Source organism: Vicia villosa, linkage group LG3, assembly GCF_029867415.1.
Source record: "Vicia villosa cultivar HV-30 ecotype Madison, WI linkage group LG3, Vvil1.0, whole genome shotgun sequence".
NCBI lineage: Eukaryota > Viridiplantae > Streptophyta > Magnoliopsida > Fabales > Fabaceae > Vicia > Vicia villosa.
Genome location: NC_081182.1, coordinates 72072316 through 72082247, shown reverse-complemented (window position 1 = coordinate 72082247; position 9932 = coordinate 72072316).

The window sequence follows — 9932 nt, the reverse complement described above, 5'->3', positions numbered from 1 at the left end:
TTATATTGATGACATTAATTTAATATGAGATGATTTTATTGAGATATAATTGCTTTAGGATAAATTACCAGTCGAAATAAATGTGAAGAACCTTTGCCAACTTTACAGAAATACAGTTTTATCTTTTAGACAAAGTATGTGTGTGATCTTTTGCAGAAAACAACCAAACTTAGAGGCAAACCTGGAAGTGTTTCTTTTAAACAAAATTACAAGATGAACTTTGATGAGGAGTCAAAGCTCATAACGGCCAATATCATATATTAATGTGAATGTTGATTTACTTGGCACATACTACATCAAATTTGATATATGTTGTGAGTTAGGTGAGTTAATTCATACATGACCCTAAAGTGAGACATTTTTGTACCGGAGACCATATTCTACAATATCTCAAAGATATTCTAGAGAAAGAACTCTTTGTTTAAAATAGGTGGAAGTCTAACTATATAGGTTTACACTTATGTTGAGTATGTGGGTTCAATAAGTGATAAATTATTTATTTCAGGATATTATACCATTTAGAATGAATTTTTGTTATTTTGAGAAATAAGAAACAAAATTTGGTTACTTAATAAGTGTTGAAGAAAAATTTAGAGCTATGGCATTAGAAATTTGTAAGTTATTATGGACGAGACTCGTGCTGGAAGATTGAAAGATAAAGTATGAATATGCTACAAAATTATTTTGTGACAATAAATCAACCATCAATATATCAATATTATTCATAACTTCGTTCAACATGACAAGACAAAACATATCAAGATAGACCAACATTTCATCATAGAGAAGTTCAGTGGCGGAGTTACTTGGGAGCGGGAGGGTGCCACTGCACCCCTCAAAAAATGATGACTACTTTTTTATTAAGGTTTTATATTGAAGCATGATTTCAGCATGATAGATAATCTTCCTACTTTATTTTATCAACTACCGTATGTATATTCTTGCCATTGTCACATCAGTGACTTGCTTAGAAATAAACAATTTTTTTTAGTAATTTATTTGTTATAGGAAACTCCTAGAGTTATTTTATTTATAAAGTGCAATAATGTTAGTACCCGTGAGTATTAATAGAGTATCATACAATTGATTTAAAATTATAATTTATTTTAAAATAAAATAAAAATGTGATGTAACATTGAGTAAAATTATTTGATTAAATAATAAGTATTTATCTAATTAAATTCAAAGGGTATCAAACTTATTTGATTAAATAATTATTTGATAAAATAAGAATTTGATTGAAGACCTTTTTTTTCTCTGGTTTATTATCAATCGATATTTTTAGGTTTGTAAATATCAGGTTTGTACTTCAAACTAATTATACATTCATAATTTTTCTTTTTTGGTTTTCTGGTTTTTAAAAATAACTATTATATTAGATTTTTATTTGTATTGGATGTAGACTAATTTAGATTTTAGTATTTTGGCAATTTAAACTTTGGAATTGATAGTTAATTTATTCATATTTTATCAATGTAATATAAAAGTTAAGTTCTTATTTTTTTTTAGTTAATAGTAATTGATTTATGTATTTGTAAGAGTGATACAATAGTTAAATATTTTAAGAAATAGTATTTCCTTAAGAGAAAAACTTTTAAAAATAAAAATAAATTATTATTACTATAATTTTAAATAATATTTTTCGCACCCCTTAATATTTTGAACAAGATCCGCCATTGGAGAAGTTAGTTAGTAAATTGATAAGTACAACTTATATTATTTATGAAATCAACTAATTGATGTGTTATAAAAGAAAAGGGTTACAATCCAAAAAAATATATTCAACTTACTTACAAGTTTGAAATGATAAATATCATTCACCATTTTGAGAGACAATGATGTAAGCATTTTTTAATTATATAATTATTTATATTAATTTTATTCTAGCGTATGTTAAGTGAGAACCATTAAATATTACATAGTCTATTTAAGCACTTTTGTAATTGTACTAAAATTACTTTTAATATTGTAACCAAAAAAAAAAATTACTTTTATTAAAAAGTTATTCTAGAGTTCTACAAATATTTTTAATTTAAAATATTATAAAATCAATTTAAATAATTTAAAAAGAAAATTAAATTTGCCATGAGAGGTACATCCACATCACTTAAAATACCTCTACAATAGTCAAAAGAAAAATTAAAATTGAGAAAAATAAAATCGCACGAGAATATAGAGAGATAAAAATAACAAATTTAATTAAATGAGAATTAAAATTATATTTAAATCTAAATTATATTAGTATTCGATTATTATGTTCCTTTGTTGTATTAACTTATAAAATATTCAAAATTATTTATGTGATGTAAGATGCAATTAAATGAATTTATAAAAAAAAAATTAAAAAGCATACTAATAATTCATATCGTTAAACTCAAACATTAAACAATTTATTTGCATTATTGCTAATAAAAATATCATGGAAGTCTTTGGTGCCATGTGAAAATAGAAGACAATTTACCTTTTTTTTTTTTTGGTTATAGATTTTAATTAATGTCAAACTAACTAATAATATGAATTATTATATTTTTGGTAGGACTAATAATGTGAATATAATTTAAACTCTATAACTTACAAATGTCAACCCAACTAATAATGTGAAAAGTAATTAAAACTACAACGTCATTTCAAAATAATCTAGAAGTAAATTAGTCACTAAAGTATGAAGAAATTTGTTGAGCAAAGCAAGAGAGACCGACAAATCATTGACAAAAATAAATCATTGAAAAATGATAACACTCACAATATTTAAATTTTTTTATTTTGTTTAATGAAAAATAATTGACAAGTTAGTTTGTAATAGATGAAACTATATTGGAGATTGAATAACAAATAAGTTAGTTGAATCAAATTTATAATTTTAATAAAATTAACAGTAAAAATAGTTTATAAATATAAATGACATAAAAATAATTTTTTCATTAATATTCATTTTATTTTTTCATTTAAAATAAAAAAATTAAGAGAAAATTCTTAAATTATACTTTTCAGTAAAAATTGAGCAAGAAGCCCTTGGTATAAATAAAAAATAGATACAAAATTGACAGAGACTAAGCTAAAATCTCAAGAGCTAACAACTCTATGAATACTGAGTATATTTCTATTGAATTTCATAATTACATTAGTATTGGTATGTGTTTCTTTTCACCAAATATAATTTTGAAATGTTAGGTCTAAGTTGTAAGAATATTTTAATAAATATTTAAAAGGGTTAATTATGCCAGGGGTCCCTACAAAAACGCGACCCTGCACTTTTAGTCCCTGTAAAAATTTTCTTAGAAAAATGATCCCTATAAAATTTGGCGTCACGTAATGTTGTCCCTCCCGTTAGTTTTCACTAACGGAGGGTGACGTGGCTGGCCAGCTGTATGTTTTCATTTGACACGTTGGAGTCCCATTATAATTATTCAGAAAACCCTAATTGTTCCCTCTCATTGCCTTATTCTCCCCTCTCACCCATTTATCGTCTTCTTCCTTCTTCATTGTTCCAAGCAATATTCTTCTTCATCTTTCTGCTTCGTCTTCTTCAGCTTCGCGTGAAATCCATGGCGTCTTCTTCAAATAGAGGCAACTCGATTTCAGCAGTTCATTCAACAAGTGTGAGCAATCGTAGATGGAGAATGTGTGCCTGCAATGTTCGTATGACATCGTATCGCTGCAAGAACGGCCGTAATCGAGGAAGACTTTTCTGGAGGTGTCCCTTTTGGCAAAGCGATGAAACGTGCAACCTCTTCGAATGGGATGATGATATGGAACCAGGGCATAACATAACGGAGAGTTTAAATGAAGAATGGACAAATGACCCAACTAAGACAAGAGAGATGCAATCTGTTGAAGCCTTGAAGGAGTTATATGAGTCAGCAATGAAGAAGAATGTTGAATTGCAGATCCAACAGAAGGCAGAGGGATTTTATGGAAAGATGAAGACAATTTGCTTAGCAATTTTGTTCATGGTTAATTTGTATTTGTTAATAAAATGTAAATGTTAAGGATCTTGTGTTAAGGGTTAAATGTATTTGTTCATGTGCAATTTTAAGTTTAGCAAAACCTGTGTAAGGTGTAATGTTCAATTTTAAGTTTTCTGTAATGTACAATTTGAAGTTTTTGAAATTGAATGCAATGTTGTGGATTGGGTTTAATAATTGTTTGTTACTCATGTTGTTGTTTTAAAAACTACAAGACCTCTAAGTTGACAGGTTCCATAGTGAGCTATAATCCTGTTGGCAATGTTACAATTTATATGATATAAACCTGTTGTTGAATTGCAGTATAGGGCAAGCAACAAAAGAAAGATTTGGAAATATTGATCCGGGATTTATCGTCCACAGAGATGGAAGATGCCATTCAACAGTTTCTACGGTTTCGAGCTCGGGTTTGAATGAACGAAAAGTAAACAAAGATATACACAGGAAAGAAGAACAAACACATTCTTAGAAGAGAAATAACTTATCAGGAATGTAAATATATTCACTCTTCACAAACATACACTTACCAACCCGTTATAATCAACCTACGATACTCATCTATGTCATCACGTATCTCTCACATAAGCGTCCATCTCTGGAGCACAAACGAGATCATCTCACAACTAAGGTTATCTCTAACGCGAAGCTACGAGAACATCCGTATTCTCGCGTCGGCGATCTCTCGCGCGCCGCTCAAACACGAAAGCATTAAGAACAGATACAATCGGTGAATGCTAGCTCTAAATCTATCTCTAGAGTTCAGAACCAACAGAATATCATCCTAGATAAGGATTCAAGAAGTTTATCTCTAAAGCAACTCAAATCCCCAGCATAGAGCAAAAATCCAGAATAACAATCAACATAGATTTGTAAAGAAAGTTAAATATAACTTTGTAATCGGTAAATCGGTAAATATACATAAGATTCAAGTACATATACAAACAAACCCAACACAAAAGAAATACACAAAGAATAGAAGAGATAAACCAAACATCTCGCGGGTTGTCAGCTCCGGTTGATGAGAAATCCACCTCCGATCTTCCAAGTGTTGCATGACCCGGTGTTGTTTTCTAAGCTAATCCTACTCTAAGAATGAAAATGATGGAGTTGGAACTAAAACTTTCCCAAAACCATAACCTAGAAATGTTCAAATGAAAGAAATATAAAGGCAAGTTCTGCTACGGCCGCTTAGCGGCCAAATCTCGCTTAGCGGCCTACACGTATTCACAAAATATCTACAACAGTAAACAGGCCTCCGCTTAGCGGCCAGACCCACCGCTTAGCGGCCATGGAAAATTGGCTCGCCCCTGGAAAGCGCGCTTACACGCCGCTCAGCGGCGCTCCCTGCACAAAACTTGCTTATTTGATCCAAAATCGCGCAATCGGAGCCGTGCCTTCGACACTTAATTCCTCGAGGCTCCAATAAGCATGAATACCTATAAAAACAAAGGAAAAACTATTAAACGGTATATAAAACATATGAAAACTAAATAATGTGAATATATACACAAAAGTGGGGATTTTATTACAAAATCGGAATGAATAGAATCGATAAGTGCCACAATTATATACTCAAAATAACAACATTTTGGCACTTATCAAACTCTCCCCAACTTAAAACTTTGTTTGTCCTCAAACAATGTCAAATAAATCAAAGAATCAAAAGCAATAAACCAAAGAATCGTGAATCAACAAGTTTTGAAAACCAAAAACAAATGTATGGCTCAATATAAAAACGTATAAACAAAGTAAATACTTACCACTATACTACAACGACAACATGTAAATGAAACTAATCTTAAGTACAAAAAGCATACAAAACATTCTAACACAATAAATGCTCACATCATGAATCACACCTAGCAAAAATTTCATCAATGGATGAAGAACACACAAAGGTGAAGGACTTTTAACACTCATCCAACAATCTTGCAAACAAAAGATTAAATTATGCATTCATCCAAAAATCACATTGAAGATACAAAAGCAAGAATCACAAGGACTTTTCAAGGTTGTAGTGTGGCTTGGTTAACAAACAAGGGATATGTCCTAAGGCTAATCGAAACAAAAACTTGCCTAAACCTAAGGGAGTGATCAATCCACCAAAGATTCAAACAACAAAATCTCGATTAAACTTCTTCCTTATCCACAAGTTTCTCAAACCAATCACAATACTTATTAGCACAATTATTCACTTCTCTTTTCTTTTTGTTTTTCAAAACTTTTTCATTTTTTTTTCTTTCTTTTTCTTTTCCTTCCTTTTCAATTTTTTCTTTCTTTTCTTTTCTTTTCAACCTCATAGCAACAACCAAATAAGTACATAATCATTCTTCTCCCCAACTTGAATTCAACCACATCATCATGTGAATACTCCCTACTTCTAAGGCAAGGTAAAAATTCCTACCAAAAATCATGGTTGAGGGTTCAAGAAAACAAAGAATCAATCATCCATGCAAAAATGAGAACTAAACACTCAAAGATAAGCATTTAGCAAAAACAACATGGACATTGACAAAAAGGCTCAAAAGGGTTAACAAATGATCACACACTCACAAGGTGAATTGACTATTTGGTTTTGGTGGTTGTGCTCAAAATGAAACAAAATGCCTTGATCCTTTTCATGCTTTCATAAAATCAACATAAACAAAAGATTAAGCATAATAAAATCCAGTTAAAACAAAGATTGCGGCCTCCAGCATATGTAAACAATGGAAAGCTTCCTCACATTTATGGTTTGGGAACTAAAGTGATTCAATCAACAAGCAAGTAATGCAAAAAAAATGAATTGTATGGTAATTGTACAAATGAAAAGTTTCCTAAACATGTTATGCTGTAGAAAACGATAAATGAGTACCTTAAATGATACACTTCAAAAGCAATATCCTACCATACATCCGCAAGTTGAAACACTCAAGCTTTGGAAAATCACCTCAAAAATCTTCGAATTACCGACAAAATTCAAGTACAAACAACCAACAAAAGAATTAGAAAAACAAAACTAGTATCTACTACTAAATAGCCTTGGTGAAAGTGGGAAAAATGAGTGAACCAAGTGGAATGGGAACCCCACTGATACAAAGCAAGAAAACAAAATTTTACTGTCATCGCTTAGCGGAGCTAGGCTCGCTTAGCGATGACAGAAAAAACCAGAAAAATCAGAACAGAAATAGCTGTTCTAATTTTCCTCCACTTCACCTAAACACCTCATAAACACCTCATAAAAATAAACAATATTTACAACCGTTGGGGTGCCTCCCAACAAGCGCTTGTTTTACGTCGTTAGCTCGACGCCTTTATTGTTTCGGTGTTTGGAAAGTAGCTTCCTCTTGTCATGCCATGGTGATGTCTCACCGCACAAGCCTAAAGAAAGTGTCCTAACCAACCACTCAACAAACGTTACGGGTACAAATATATACAATGATTAAACGAACTTAAAAATGAAAGTATACAACTATATACACAAACAAACACATATGTACAAGTATGGAACACAAACAACTACTATCATACAAAAAGGAAAAATTTGTAAATGTAAACAAGTAAACATATACAAGTGAAACTATAAAAATATATATGTTATATACAAAAGTATAATTATATGTAATTATAAACAAGTAAGCTAAATTGGTGAACATAAACAAGTAAACATGTACAAGTGGAGATATACAAGTAAACATATACAATATATACGTTATATACAAAGCTCAAGACCATGAAAGCTATTGCGATGCAATCACAACCATCCCCGGCAACGGCGCCATTTTGTTGAATTGCAGTATAGGGCAAGCAACAAAAGAAAGATTTGGAAATATTGATCCGGGATTTATCGTCCACAGAGATGGAAGATGCCATTCAACAGTTTCTACGGTTTCGAGCTCGGGTTTGAATGAACGAAAAGTAAACAAAGATATACACAGGAAAGAAGAACAAACACATTCTTAGAAGAGAAATAACTTATCAGGAATGTAAATATATTCACTCTTCACAAACATACACTTACCAACCCGTTATAATCAACCTACGATACTCATCTATGTCATCACGTATCTCTCACATAAGCGTCCATCTCTGGAGCACAAACGAGATCATCTCACAACTAAGGTTATCTCTAACGCGAAGCTACGAGAACATCCGTATTCTCGCGTCGGCGATCTCTCGCGCGCCGCTCAAACACGAAAGCATTAAGAACAGATACAATCGGTGAATGCTAGCTCTAAATCTATCTCTAGAGTTCAGAACCAACAGAATATCATCCTAGATAAGGATTCAAGAAGTTTATCTCTAAAGCAACTCAAATCCCCAGCATAGAGCAAAAATCCAGAATAACAATCAACATAGATTTGTAAAGAAAGTTAAATATAACTTTGTAATCGGTAAATCGGTAAATATACATAAGATTCAAGTACATATACAAACAAACCCAACACAAAAGAAATACACAAAGAATAGAAGAGATAAACCAAACATCTCGCGGGTTGTCAGCTCCGGTTGATGAGAAATCCACCTCCGATCTTCCAAGTGTTGCATGACCCGGTGTTGTTTTCTAAGCTAATCCTACTCTAAGAATGAAAATGATGGAGTTGGAACTAAAACTTTCCCAAAACCATAACCTAGAAATGTTCAAATGAAAGAAATATAAAGGCAAGTTCTGCTACGGCCGCTTAGCGGCCAAATCTCGCTTAGCGGCCTACACGTATTCACAAAATATCTACAACAGTAAACAGGCCTCCGCTTAGCGGCCAGACCCACCGCTTAGCGGCCATGGAAAATTGGCTCGCCCCTGGAAAGCGCGCTTACACGCCGCTCAGCGGCGCTCCCTGCACAAAACTTGCTTATTTGATCCAAAATCGCGCAATCGGAGCCGTGCCTTCGACACTTAATTCCTCGAGGCTCCAATAAGCATGAATACCTATAAAAACAAAGGAAAAACTATTAAACGGTATATAAAACATATGAAAACTAAATAATGTGAATATATACACAAAAGTGGGGATTTTATTACAAAATCGGAATGAATAGAATCGATAAGTGCCACAATTATATACTCAAAATAACAACATTTTGGCACTTATCACCTGTTGGATATGGGTAACATCTAACTTGACAGGTTCCATAGTGACCTATCTACAATGACCTATAAATTGACTCATATATTTTGTTTACAGCAGCAAGTGTATTCCATAATATATAATGCATTGTAATTGTCGTATTTAACAGTAAGACATAGTATAATTAGTAACCTCTAATTTGATTACAGCACAGAATATATAAGTAATTGTATTCCATAACATAATAATGCATTGTAATTAGCACATGTTTGCAGCATATTAAGCTGACTTGAGTTAAACAAAATAAATGTCTCAAAAGATGGTAAATAACCATAACAAGCAGCACCATAACAAACAAAGCAGTTGATTACAAAAAAATAGTTTCCAAAATCAACAAAAACAACATGAGTCACTGAGTTAAGCCTTTGTAGATGTCATCCCATTTCTTCATCTTGGGGACACCACTTGTTGAATCCTCTGTTGCTTCATCCTCCTCAACGATCACCAATGGATCATCTGGTTTTTTCCCTGGCCCTGGAATAGCCTTTGTCTTGAGGCTTCTGAGTCTATCACTTTGCCTTTTTGCCACATCCATATCACTTTTACTTTTCTTTGCTTTGGGCTGCACTTGTGCTGAAGATGTTGTAGGTGGTTTAGGAGGAACCTGTCCAACAGATGATGCACCTACATGTTGTTTGAGTGGTTTGTTCTTTGGCTTTTCTGGAGCTGGGCCAAAGAAAATTTTGGGTCCATCCCTGGCCTTTGTAGCAGTAGTTGCAGTAGACGGTCCAGAATCCTTGGCAGCAACAACTGGTTCTTTATCCTTTGTTGGCTGAGCATCCTTTTTCTTGATGGGTGAAGAATCCACACTCAAAGGCCTAATGTCCAAAATATCATCCCAATCCAGCAAGGCTTCTAG